This window comes from Myotis brandtii, unplaced genomic scaffold, assembly GCF_000412655.1.
Source record: "Myotis brandtii unplaced genomic scaffold, ASM41265v1 scaffold1525, whole genome shotgun sequence".
Taxonomy (NCBI): domain Eukaryota; kingdom Metazoa; phylum Chordata; class Mammalia; order Chiroptera; family Vespertilionidae; genus Myotis; species Myotis brandtii.
This window is the reverse complement of record NW_005355521.1, coordinates 76,249-90,625: the sequence shown is the minus strand read 5'-3', so window position 1 is coordinate 90,625 and position 14,377 is coordinate 76,249. Positions and strand designations below refer to the sequence as shown.

The 14,377-nt window shown below is 43.2% G+C and overlaps 2 pseudogenes; one reads left to right on the top strand and one right to left on the bottom strand.

Annotated features, from left to right (window-relative positions):
* Nucleotides 1–490: 490 nt before the first annotated feature.
* Nucleotides 491–11,201, bottom strand: LOC102243409 (annotated as a pseudogene).
* Nucleotides 11,202–12,358: 1,157 nt separating this feature from the next.
* LOC102243131 overlaps nucleotides 12,359–14,377 on the top strand; it is an 8,692-nt pseudogene continuing 6,673 nt past the window's right edge.

The window sequence follows — 14,377 nt, the reverse complement described above, 5'->3', positions numbered from 1 at the left end:
AAAAGCAATCTAGTTTAAAAATGAGTTGCAGTTAAGAGAGAACAAAGAACATGGTAACTAAGAGTGAGATAGACAGACAGAGGAGAGGCTGGGCACTGGTCAGGGGCTTACATGCCAACTGTTCTCCACCTGGGAAATGATGTAAAATCAGTTTCTTTAGTTTTCTGCTCAATGGTCTTCTCCAGCGAGTGGAGTGGCATCTGCTCGCTTCTCCCTGGGGCCTGGCTTGGTGGTCGCCTTGGGGTCTGGCTGCACTCCAGCGGGCTCTGCACGAGCCTGCCTGCTCCGCCTGGCCCTGTCCTCATGTTGCTTCCTCCGAGTCTTCCTTGGGTGCAGCCCCGGTCCATCACCTCCTCCTGTGTCTCACACCGCTTCCACAGGGCCGAGAAAGAGGCCCACACGGAGTTCAGGTCTGCAAGGAGCTGGTCCTCTGCTTTCAGAACCTTTGGGATCTCAGCTTGCAATTGTTCCCTTCCATGACCTTCTTTCCCTACCTCTGGCATCTTCCCAGAGCACCGCATGCCTGCCCTCCAGCAGTAGATTGTCTTTGTGTGGCTTTCAGTGCAGCCTTCAGGGCCTGGTGGCCACACTGCGTCCCTTCCGTGTTGGGCTCTGGGCCTGAGGCCCACCCAGGAAGGCGGGCGGCTCCCCAGCAAGTCCCGCTGCACCAGGTGCACATGTGCCTGCCCCCGACTGCGCCCTCCAGGCATGCGCTGCTCCATGCTGTGCTCAGGGCCTGGGAGTTAAGCAGCAGGGTGGTCCTGATGCAGTAGAGCTGGGCCAGCTGGGTCAGCTTCCTGTGCTGGGCAGAGATCCCAGGGGGCGGCTCAGGCTGGACCCTGGGGAGGTCCCTGAGGGCAGCTCTCTGCTCCTCCTGGCGGGTCCTTTGGGCTCCCCCGCCAGGCCGGGGGCCCTGCCCTCCATCTCTGATAGCTGGGAGCCACTGCCAGGGCTTGGTGCGCCCCCGCAATTCCAGCGGGGCCCAGCTTCATGAGGGGAGCCCCGAGTCCTAGTGCCGGTGGCTGTGGCAGCCAAGCAGAGTTCCGACAGGCTGCGGCTGGGGGCTGGCGGCACCCCCTGGGTGGCCTCAGATTTGGACTTGAGCAGGTGGGGCAGGCAGGGCAGCAGCTGGACAGGGGTGCGGCGGCGGCGGAGGCAGGGCGATGGAGGGGGTGAAGGGGCCTGTGGTAAATCTAGGGGCCAGGGCGCTGGCTCCACCACAGGGGCTGGGGTTGCAAAGTCTTGCAAGGAGGTGGGGGAGAGGGTGCCGTAGGTGGAGTCCATGGAGCAGGAGCTGCCGTCCCCGGAGCCCAGGGCCAGCAGTTCGCTGGTCAGTGTGACAGATGAGGCGGTGGTACTGAGGGACATCTCGTCCGACTGGGAGCTGAAGGGGCCGCCCTCGAACTCGGGAGAGGAGAGCGAGCGTCTCCCCGGGCTCCAGCACCACCATGGCCAGGGTCTCTGTGGAGCCATCCGAGGCGCAGTGCTGGGAGTCCAGGCTGTTGCTGCTTTTGCGCAGGATGGTGGGGGAGCTGGCCGCGGAAGTGCTACTCTCCCCACCCTCCTCTTCCTCTTCATCTTCCTCCTCGTCCTCCTGCTCCTCCTCCTCCTCCTCTAGGCTCTGTAGGTGCTGCTGGCTGCCCGCGTGCTCCTACGCATGCAGCTGCTGCAACTGGTTCTGGGCATTGTAAATGGAGTCCACCCAGGCCCGGCACAGAGCCTGCCCGCTGGCCTGGAACGTGTAGGCCCCCACGGCGCTGTGGAACTTGTTCAGGTAGATGAGGAGGAAGGAGCCAGGGTCCCGCAGCTCCCGGCACACGATCTTGTCCACCAGCAGTGGTGGCCTGATGACCTTGGTCCTCTCAGCCTTCTTCACTGCCTTGGTCACTAAGAGCAGGTCTGTGAAGAAGAAGCAGTACACATCCATCTTGCTGTCCTTTCCCTCCTTCATCCTCAGGCTGCCCTCCAACAGCAGCTGACGGGTCTCATCGGGGAGGCACCAGGGATGGGCACGGTCAGGTCCAGGTGCAGAAATTCCTTCAGGAGCTTGTCCACCTCGTCTTTGCTACCCTCCACCACCTCGTAGGAGTCGATCCGGCTCACCAGGGCCGCCAGCTGCTGCCGCTCCTGTCGCTGCTGCCGCATGCACGCGTTCACGTGGTGGATGAAGCGCTCCAAGGAGCTGATCATGGTGATGACACGGCCTCCTAGGCACGCGGCTCGTCCGTCACCATCAGCACTGACTTGAGCAGCAGCGGGTACTTGGTGAGCCGCTGGTGGGGCTTGGCGAGCATGTCGCTCAGCTTCAGCGCTGGCACTGCTGGTGCTTCTCGGCCCACGTCACGTAGGCCCAGAAGAGGTCGTCGCAGCAGGCTGCGCATGTACTCCATGCAGCCCTCCTCCTCCATGCAGTGCTGGTTGTAGGGCTTGAAGAGGGAGCTGAACATCCTGAAGCCTTTGAGGAGGTCCCAGGCTGCAGCAGCGCCCTCGTGCGCCCCGCCTTCTCCACCATCGGCGCCATGATGCTGCCCCACAGCCCGCGGTGCATACAAGCGATCTCGGAGATGTTGCTGAACAGGAGCAGGGCGTGGAGGTGTCGGGATTCTTCACCAGGGCGACCCTTCACCCAGGAGTCCCTGCTGTTCCATTCACCCCCTGGCCATCAACAAGGAAGGGTTGCTGGATCTCTAACTGAAGTTCTGTTCAACAACCAAGTCATTTTTTCCATGATCAACTTGGTTGAGAACCAAATTGTTTGAGATAGAACACATTGGAAGACTGAGTTTTGACTGTAGTTTGATTCCTAATACCTGTTCTTATCCACAACACTATACTGCCTCACAGGTGTTGGAAGATTTTCATTTGTTTAATACTAAGAAAGTCAAGCAACTGAAGGAACAAATTGTGTCTAACAAGTGTGCTGCCTCTAGACATCATAACCAAAAGGTCAGCTTGCATTCCCATGGACAAATGCTCCAAAGTAATCATTATTTAACAGGAACAGTTTTTTCACTATGTGGTCAGGTATATGATAAGTTGAATTTTTTAAAAAAGTTGAATTAATGTAATATCTACTTAATCAATTTAAAAATACTTTTCTTTTTATTCTCCAAAAAATATACATTCTATTTTTATTAGAATTTATTTGAAACACTGAAAAATACAGTATAAAAAGCACACAATTCCCCTAGCCCCGTGGTCAGCAAACTGCGGCTCGAGAGCCACATGCGGCTCTTTGGCCCCTTGAATGTGGCTCTTCCTAAGCCTTAGGAGTACCCTAATTAAGTTAATAACAATGTACCTACCTATATAGTTTAAGTTTAAAAATTTGGTTCTCAAAAGAAATTTCGATTATTGTACTGTTGATATTTGGCTCTGTTGACTAATGAGTTTGCCGACCACTGCCCTAGCCAGTTTGACTCAGTGGATAAAGCGTTGGACCCTGGACTGAAGGGTCCTGGATTTTATTCCAGTCAAGAGCACATACCTTGATTGCCAGCTCAGTCCCCAGCCCTGATTGGGGCACATGCATGAGGGAAGCAACCAATCGATGTGTCTCTCTCACATCAATGTTTTTCTCATTCTGTCTCCCCCCACTCCCTTCCCCTCTCTCTAAAAATCAATGGAAAAATATCCTTGGGTGAGAATTAATTAATAAATACATAAATAAATAGCACACCATCAACAAAATTCAGGTAATAACTTCATGAACAAAACTCCAAAGGCACTCTTTTTTTTTTTCTCTGTCTACTAGGCAAAATGATTATTCTTTGGGGCACTGTGTAAATCTCAACTTTTCTATACATGGTTCCTGAGCCTCCCAGACAGTTTTTATAATTTTTTTTATCTGAAACCAATTTTTCACACTTTCCATGTCGGTCAATACATTACATTGAAATTATATTTTCACTTTTACATCATTACTGAAAAATCTTACAGAGCTAGAATTGGGTATGTATTCATCTCTCTACCTCTACTACTAAATGCAATGCCAAACACATAGGAAGTGTTTAACTGTAGTTTAATGAAGAGATGGGAAGTACTCTTGCTGAATTAACTATGATATTTAATCTGAAAAAAAAACACCCAACAATTACACTCCACCAAAACATATCTAAAATCCAAGATAATGGAGTTATTTTCAAATGAATGGTTATAAAATCATTAACAAAATGCAAGTTTTTATAAAAATGAAAATATTACAAATGGCCAAAATGTTACCAAATTAGATATATTATTATTTTCTTCAATACATGTAAGAATGTTTAAGAAATCTCTATATACTCCATTCCCATTCAAACATATACCAAATTAGTTGGATCTTTGGTAGAAAGAAAATATTAGAAAGCAGAGCATTTTGATATGATTTACTGGTACTTTTTAAAGTTCTTAATAAAATAATAACACAAGTTCTGCTTAGGTATTTTATATGTCCCTTAAGAATGTACTGACAACATGCTTGTTCCATTATTGAATGGTTCTTCTAGACAAATCTTTGGTTTCCCAAGTGTTGTACACACATTACCTTTACTGCTATTATTTTATGGCAACTTGTACTCAAGTACTTTGGCTTGTAGCTACATTTTGGATGGTGTACCATTAAACTGCAACAATCTTCACATAAAATTCTTAATAGCAATTCTTGAGAAAAACACCAGGTAATGGCAATGCTAGCTTGACAATGAATGAGAAAAACACTACAATACTTGATTATTTTATCTCCATGTTTCCTTACAAACTATGGAATAAACTAGCTGTTAGCAACAGCAAAGTTCCTAATCTATAGTCAGAATAAATTCCATCTTTATTTATAAACACCTTAGCAGCTCTTCAAAATGTTTTATTTCCACAATATGGGAAAAGGATAAGTTCTTTAAAATCATCTTTAGAAATAAAAGAATTATACCTTTAACTATTATTCTCTATTCCTCTCCCCATAAAAAGCTTAGTCAATTGCAAAGTAATTAATTAATTTGTAACAAACACTAGTGTTCCAACAGAGGGCACTATTCTAATTAAGAGATTATTGCATAAGCACAGAACTAATGATAGTTAAATTGTTAGAAATTAATTATTTTTAATGGGACAGTATATTCATCAATATTTATGTCTAAGTATGTGAACTTTTTAAAATTTTCCCCAAAAAGCAATTTATTACAATGAAATTAGTGACTAGATATCAACTTGATAGCATTGCCAGATGAGATAATTTCTTTCAGTTGACATGAGAGTGGAAATCCAGAAAATGATCCAGTGTCTTAAAAAATATTAAATGTTGCATATTTCACAATAAGATTTTAAATAATTTATGTTTATAGGCTCTCCTATGAAACTAATAATATTAATAGTTAAATCCCCTTTTAAACTTATTTTCGCTAATAACTAATGAAACTCATAACACTGTCTTGTAAAAATATATTAGAGGAGCTCCAAAAATATGTCACCATGTGGTTTTATCATGAAGTGTTCAATAAGAGTACTAAGTGAGACAGAGTACACATTTTACAGACTAATACATTTTCTTTCTCAGTCTCTGAACTAGCATCTGGAATTATTCATGGGCATAAGCACTTTAGAACTCATTTTGGTTTCTGAAATATAGCCTTTTATGCTGAAATGAGTTTAGTTCTATTAAAAATGAATGAATGTAAATTGGAATAGGTGTATATTCTTTAATACCTATAAGAAACAAAAAAAAATATATTGCTTAAGGAGACCTTTAAAAAGAGCAGGAGAAGGGGGTGTGAAAACAAAGTGAATAGGAAATAAAACCCTTTGGCTCCAAGATTTATAAGGTAATCCCTTTTAAAAAAATGTATCAACTTGTATTTTAAAAATATGTCATTCCGTTAATATTCAGTAGCTTTGCAATTAATATTAACTCTGTCATACTGTCTATTACATATCTGCTTTTTCATAAGTATTTCATTTTTGGCAGCATGCTGTGTTTTTCTGCTGTTCTAATTAATGAGCTCTTCTCACCTTGTGATTATCTAATTTTCACTTAATTGCTTTATAGTAATGAAGTTCATCTTGCATTCTTTCCCCATAAGAACAAAATTTTTAATGCAAAAAATCTTCACCTTGTAGAGCTGAAAGTGATACATTACATTAGGATCATTTATCTTCCTCTGAGATTTAGAAGACCAGTTTCAATTGAAATTTAAAAGGTTATTATAAGTCTCCTATATTCAGTTGCTCATCATTTATTGAATGTCATACATTAACTTTCTTTGGAAAATAACATTTCCCAGAAAAAGAAAGCAGTAGAAAACAATATTATACAAAATCTATTTCTTTTTTTTTCTTTTTTTTAAATGAACTACTGATGTGAGATATCTTTCATGCTCAGTGTTTCACCCATCATATTCCACAACTTACCTTACTACTTCCACATCTCAACAGCAAATATTCAAACATAATTGAGGCTATTTATTACATAATATGATAATTAAAGTCATTTGAAATGATTATGTCCATCCTTTCTGTAATAAGAATCTTTACATTAACTGCACATTTGAAATCAAATTTGGGTATTAAGCATAAAGCTATAGCAACCATGTAAATTAATCTATATGTTTTTAATATGGTCACCATTTGAAGCAAAACAATTATTCAGATCTAATTTTATATCAGGACGTTGCTGTATTTAAAAACAAACAAAAAAGCAATAGAGTCTTCTAGGTAAGGGATCTACATATAAAAGCTGTGTCCTTAAGGGGACTAGCTCAATTCTGCTATTAAAATGAAAAAGAAAGTTTGTAAAACTACTCCCTCACCAAGCTTTTCAACCACATTGATGCCTACAAGACAAAACAAAACACTAAATTTAATTTTTCTAAACAGTTAACTCAAGAATATTGAAAATTCTCAATCTGGATCTTTGTATATTTAATATTCATTTATCTGGTTTAAAAAGAAAATATGAGGATGGATCAATAATCACTTAGCTATGCAACTGACATTTTTCTTTCAACATTTGAAGTAAAATAAAAACTTAAGTACTGTATAATCAGAGCTTCCGCATGTGTGGATTCTCTAGTGTATATATCCAGATAAACTTTGAATAAAAGTTGTTCCCTTCAAATATGATTGACTAATTCTCATTAGTGCTTAATGCCTTTAAACAATACTTAGCACAGCTGCTTTTGAAACTCAGTATTTAATTGTTGTTAATGGGCAACCAGTTATGAAAGACCAATGAGACTTCAAGATGGGTAGAGCTTTGATTTTGTGCAATAAATATTGCCACTGAATTTTGAAAGGTTCTTTTTATTAAAAAATGGCAACTTGAAATTACTTACTGTCGTTTGTGTAGTTAGAAACTTAATTATAATCACTAGCTATTAGATTTTAATTTAAAATGACAGAATGCTTCTTGTTTTAGTTGTAAAATCTCCACTTCTGATATAATCTCCATTAGTTCTGAACAGTGTTGCTACTGCACCTTCATTTGACTAGAAAATTGCCAGCAAGAGCCCCTCTAATGAATAATACAATTGCAAAACACCATAAAGCACTCCAGTCTGATTAGTTTCATAAAAAGGATGATAAGCTATCTCATGATTAGCATATTATCATGAAAAACAGGAAAACTTTTGTTTTATGGTGTTTCCTTGGTATTAAAACTAGGTATAATGAATTAGAGGACTAGATAAGTAATATTTCTCCTGGCGTGATTCAAATTATGATCATGCTATGACAATAGGAAACCACTACCATCTCAGATGAAATCAGAAGATTCAAGATATGAAAGAAGTTTGGCTGAATCATAATTTTCAGAAAATATTTTATACTAGAGGCCCGGTGCAAGAAATTTGTGCACTTCGAGGAGGGGGTCCCTCAGACTGGCATGTGCCCTCTCGCAGTCAGGGAGCCCTGGGGAGATGTCCTACTGACAGATTAGTGGGCCTAAGCTGTCAGTTGGACATCCTTAGCATTGCCACAGAGGCGGGAGAGGCTCCCACCACTGCTGCTGTGCTAGCCAGCTTTGAGCCTGGCTTCTGACTGAGCACGCTCCCCCTGTGGGAGCACACTGACCACCAGGGGGCAGCTTCTGCATTAGGTGTCTGCCTCCTGGTAGTCAGTGCGCATCACAGTGACTGGTCATCCCACCATTTGGTCATTTGCATATTAGCCTTTTATTATGTAGGATACACTATAGATGAGGCCCCCTAGAACCATAAGAAATGCAAAAAATGCACTGTTAACTCATTCTCGAATTGCCCCCACTTAAAAGCAAATTGCCCCCCCTGTGGGGCGTGTGCTGCAGCTTGGGAACCAGTGGGCTTGACACTTTTCCTCTCTGAGCTTCATTTCTGAATACATACGCATATACCCTGGGAATTGTAATCTCTTCTCCGCCTACCTCACTGGGTTGTCATGAGGAGGTTCTGAGCTAATAAACCTAGAACTGTTTCATCAAGTAAGTGACGTCTAAACGGGAAGGAATTGTTTTTTTTAAGCCCATGGGTACCCTCACAGGTACTAATTAGGGAAGGAGGACATGATTGTTTCCTGGGACTGTAGCTATGGAAGCTTTGCAGAGGGTTCTGCAGGCCTCAGAGGGGTGGGCTCTGGCCAGCAGCCCTGTAGCGGTGGTCATCCCTGGAGGTGCTGACGAGGGGCAGGGAGTTAGGGGGGCGCTAGGGGAGCAGCGAGGCCGAAGGGGAAGTAACTGTCAAACCTTCCCGCTTGGCGCCATTCTTTAAATTGTACCTGGCTGTTTGAAGCTGTACCTGCTCAGGGCAGGGATGCAATCTCCTGGAGTGGGGTGGGGGCTGGGCCAGGGCAGAGCCAGGCGGGCTAAGAGGGCGGGTTTAGCTGCACCCCCAGCAAGGTTCAGTGCTCTTCCTCTGTGGAGACAGCACTGCTGCTGTGGGGCAGGGGAAGGGTCTGACCCTGGGGATCCGCTCAGGCCTGCCTCCACCCATATCTGGAGTTGTAAGGAGGAGAGGCATGCCCGGCCCCAGCAGAGGGGGCCCGACAGCGGTAGGAAAAGGGCCCCGGTGCCTCGGGGCGCTGATGGGTGGTCGCAGGTGTGCTGTTGTTGTGGGCGCCCCTGGTGGGAGTGGCGGGGGAAGAGATGGGGAGGCGGAGGTGCAGGCTGCAGCTACCCCTGAGTCTGGATCTTCTCCCCATCCAGTCAGCCTCCCATACCCCCAGGGGTGCGGGCCTGGGATAGGGGTAGGGTGTCCGTGCAAGGAGATTGGAAGAGCTCCCTGTGGCTGCTTCCTCTTCCTTCTTTCCAGTCTGGGCTCCTATCAGGCACTGTCCTCAGACTCCTGGGAACTTGGCTCTGGCTGCTGGCCCCCTGCTGCCTGCGCATCAATATGCAAATTGGTCATTATGGGCACTATCATGGACAAATGAGCATATTACCTCTTTATATGTATAGATGCCAAACTGTTTGAGGGAAAGTGGATTTCAAAAAGCTATTACATATCTGCTAGTGCAATATCAACATATCTATATAAAAGATAACATTTTATCAGTGTTAAAAATCAGAAAACAAATGATGGTAAAAGGTCTCTGGCTTTTCTCACCAACTTGTATTTTTCTTAAAATAATTTGAAATTGCTATTGGAGATGGTTGTATCATTGTGAACTCTTCCTTGGAGACTAAAGTTCATGACTCAATAGTGAAGTCTGAGTAAATAATTGATACAGAAAGGCAGATAGAGAAGGACATTTATTGAGGAGTAAATAACATGTCCAAAAATATGGAGATTAGAAAAACTACAACATATTCATGACACAGTAGTTAGGTATGTCAAGGGAAGGGTTCATGGAGTAAATAGATTTTATATAGGACCATTAAGGCAACCAATGCCAAATCATAGTAGGTCTCAAATGCTAAGCTAAGGAGCTTGTTGAAGAAATTTTAGAATTGGCATTGTCTGATTGTTTTTTTAAATAAATAAAACAGCAGAGTGAAAGGCTGATTGAAGAGGACCAATGGGAAAGTAAAGTGATTGGTTAGGCATGTTTTGCCATGATCTAGGTAAGAGTAGTTAAACTAAGGCAATGTCAATGAAGGTGGAATTGAGAGAACAGATTGTGGAAATAGTTAAAGAATTGATCACTTATGTTAAAAAGATGTTCAAGATGCCCTAGTTGTTTTGGCTCAGTGGCTGGAGCATCGGCCTGCAGGCCGAACGGTCCCAGGTTCAATACCGGTTAAGGGCACATACCTCAGTTGGTTTGCAGGGTCCTCCCCAGCCCGGGCCCTGGTCAGGGCTCCTGCAGAAGGCAACCAATCAATGTGTTTCTCTCACATCGATATTTCTCTCTGTCTTTCCCTCTCTCTTCCACTGTCTCTTAAAATCAATGGAAAAATATTGTTGGGTAAGGATTTAAAAAAATATGTGCAAGCAAAATGAAAGAGACAAGTCAGTCTTGGAAACCCTGCTTTCTATGCTGAGTATTTCATGAAGTACTATTTGGAGGGAAGACAGTAAGTTTGATTTAGAAATGAAATACAAGTGGGACACACCAATGAATATATTATGAATAAAAGTAAAATCTCAAAAGAGATCTCAGGAGAGAAAACAACTTAGGAGTCATTTGTCTTAAGATTCTAGTTGAATTGATAAATGCAGATGAGATCTGTGCTGCTGTGCTGAGAAAAAATAACCCTTCTTTTAAAAGGAACAATGAAGGAGTTGAAGAAGATGGCATCTACTCACATCCTCCCAGACCTAAACTAGAATTATAATTAAATTGTAGAACAACCAACCTGACTAACCAATTGAAGACTTGTTGAACAGAAGTCTTATAACCAATGATTTACAGAAGACACATCGAGACTAGTAGGAAGAGTGGAGACGCAGAAAGGGCTGGCCCTGCACCCATGTACATCAGCTGAGAATTGAGATGATTATCTCAGCTGCAAAGGACCCCAATGAGTACATGGGGTCTCAACTCCATGCTGGGTTCCCCAGCCCACAGCACCAGAGCTGGGAAGAGGAGCCCACAAAATATCTGGCTGTGAAAATTAGCAAGGATACTGTTTTCCTGGGAGAGACTGGTGTCTTCTAGAAATCCAGGCACCCTCTTAAAGAACCTATACACAAAATCTTGTTTTAGGTCACTCACCTTGGAGAGGCTTGCAAGGACATACTGGGTTCTGCAGCCCCAGGAAGAGAGCTGAAGAGACAGCCACCAGTTTCCCTGTGCTGAGTTTCTCTCCCCGATGCCATCTTTTCTGGGACAAACACTCCCTTACAAATTGTATTAGCTTTGGGGGACTGTACAAGCCCCACCCTCCTGGCCACCCAGCCTATCTCACACACTGCAAAGGAATCTGCTGTCTGAGTATACTGTATAGACTTCCTAAAAATGACCTTGAGGGAAAACTTAGGGAGAAACAGAGACAGAGTTGTGTGGAACTAGGGTGGGGACAATTTCCACTCCTGCTACAGTGAGACCTCACAGTAGCAACTTGTGTGGTACAACACACATCCCCAACCCCCTGCAGGCCAGAGTAGCTGCACCTCTTGTGCCAGAGTGCCTGAGAAGTTGTGCCCCATCTCTCAGGGCTACAATAGGGTGCTTTACCACCCACAAGTGTTCCACTAGCTCCACCAGGGGAAAATAATTAACTCGATGATTCCAGATGGCCTTGCCCTGCTGAGATTGCATTCTGCAATATTGCCCATGAGCTGCAGAAGACTCTCTAGGACAGCAGTTCTCAACTTGTGGGTCGCGACCCCTTTGGTGGTCGAACGACCCTTTCACAGGGGTCGCCTAAGACCATCCTGCATATCAGATATTTACATTACAATTCATAACAGTAGCAACATTACAGTTATGAAGTAGCAATGAAAATAATTTTGTGGTTGGGTCACAACATGAGGACTGTATTTAAAGGGCCAGAAGGTTGAGAACCACTGCTCTAGGAGGTCTGGGAAAACCCTGGGAAAAACTGAGTTTTGTGGCTCTTGAGGGGGGCCATATTTCCCTCCCACACCAGACCATTGTCACCATTACTGTGCAGAGCCTTCATTTTGCATGGCCAAATCTTGGTCTGTTTGGGCCTGATGAATACTGCTGGCTATACCCTGATGAATCCCTGAGACTCTGCCCCCACACAAAGGTCTGCAGTAGAATTTGCTGTACTCTGAGACTACTGCTGAGTAGTCTCAAACCTGGCAGTGGTGCTGAGTTAGAATCTGTATCATTATGGTGAATACCACTCACTCCTAACTAGTGAGTCACTGAGTGCCCTTCACACAACTCATGTAACCACCAGAGTTTCATTTGGTGACTGGGCCTAACAGGCAGCTAACAGGTAAAGGTGGACCTTGGGGAGCCTTGGACCTTCTGCTGACCTGTATGAGGCTCAGTACTGGTTGCAATGGCTTGGTACACAGCTAGGCCTTTCCCACACACACCCAGGCCCCTCAAAGGCAACACAAACTGTGGATCAATTTGTAGTTCCAAACAGGTAGCCCAGTACCAGTTACAGGCAGCTCCTGACATTGACCAGCACTGGATCCCTTTCGAAGTGGCCCCAGAAACAACACACTTAGTGGTTCGGACCACATTAGAGTATGACCTAATTAATTCCACAAGTAGCACAGACAAAGGTAGACCTTGGCAGACACAGACCTTTTGGGACAAATTCAACTTTGTGGAGTCAGCTACCACATAGCAGTTCATACATTGCAATCATGGTCAATCCTCATAGCAAGAGGAGGGGTAAGCCCACCCATAGATGGGCCAACAGCACTCAAAACTCAGCTACAACAGGAGGGTTCACATACCCACACAGGAGACATTCCTGAGTACCTAGTTCAAGTGATCAAAGAGACTGAAACTCTGAGCCCCACATGACAACTACTACAAAATGCAGCCATGCCAAGGAATAGCAGAACTACTTAATATACAGAAACAAATAGAGAGAGGTAGCCAAAATGGGGGCACAAAGAAATATGCCTCAAATAAAAGAACAGTAGAAACCCCAGAAAAATAACTAAGTGAAATGGAAGCAAAAAAGCTGCTAGATATAAAGTTCAAAACAATGGTTATAAGGATGCTCAAAAAATGTAGTGATGACTTCAACAAAGAGATAGCAAGCAAATAAGACATAGAAAGCATAAAAAAGAACCATTCAGATATGCAAAATTCAATGTCTGAAATGAAGAATACACTAAAAGGTATCAATAGCAGCCTAGATGAAGCAGAGGATCAATTCAGCAAATTGTACGACAAGGTAGCAAATATATCCACATTTTTTATTGTAATTTTTTTTTCAAATTTATTTTTATTGTTGACACTATTACAGATATCCCCCATTTTCCCACTCTTTGACCACCTGTTCCTAGCCCCCACCCCTCCCCTAGCCTTTACCACACTGTTGTCTGTGACCATGGGTTATGCTTATATATTTTTGGCTAATCTCTTTGCTTTCTTTTTTTCCCAGTCCTTCCCACCCTCCTATCATTTGAAATAGAAATTGAGTTATTTTACATAGCATAAAGTTCTCCAGGTTCATCCATGCTTTCACAAAGGGTAACATTTTTTTTTCCTATTTATAGCCAAGTAGTATTGAATTGTGTAAATGTACCAGAGCTATGATTTCATTCATATGGGGAATTTAATGAAAAACTGAATGAAAAAGTCAAACATAGAGTCAGACTCATAGATAGAGAGCAGACAGACAGCTCTGGTAGCGGTGGGAGAGGGGGCAGGGGGAGTGTTGGGTGTTGGAGGGATTGAGGAAAAAGGAAAAATAAGGAGAAGCAATTTATGGACATGGATAACAGTGTGGTAATTGCAGGAGGGAGGAGGGTTGGTGGAAGTGGAGGAGGGTATAGGGCAGCCATGGGCAAACTATGGCCCGCGGGCCGGATCCGGCCCATTTGAAATGAATAAAACTAAAAAAAAAAAAAAGACCGTACCCTTTTATGTAATGATGTTTACTTTGAATTTATATTAGTTCACACAAACACTCCATCCATGCTTTTGTTCCGGCCCTCTGGTCCAGTTTAAGAACCCATTGTGGCCCTCGAGTCAAAAAGTTTGCCCACCCCTGGTATAAGGGGAATAAATGGTGATGGAAAAAGAAAGAAAATAAAACTCTAAAACATCAACAAATAAATAAATAAAATTGAAGGTGAAATAAAGTACTTCCAAAAGAAGAAAACACTAAAGGAGTTCATTACCACCAAACCAGTATTACAAAAAATGTTAAAGGCTCTTCTTTAAGCAGAAGAAAGAAAAAAAGAGAGAGAAATATAGTTATAAATATAGTTATAAAGAAAAAAATGGAAATAAATATGTACCTATCAATAATCAATTTAAATTCAAATTGCTTAACTGCTGAAATAAAAAAACATAGGGTGGCTGAATGAATAAGAAAATACCATCATAT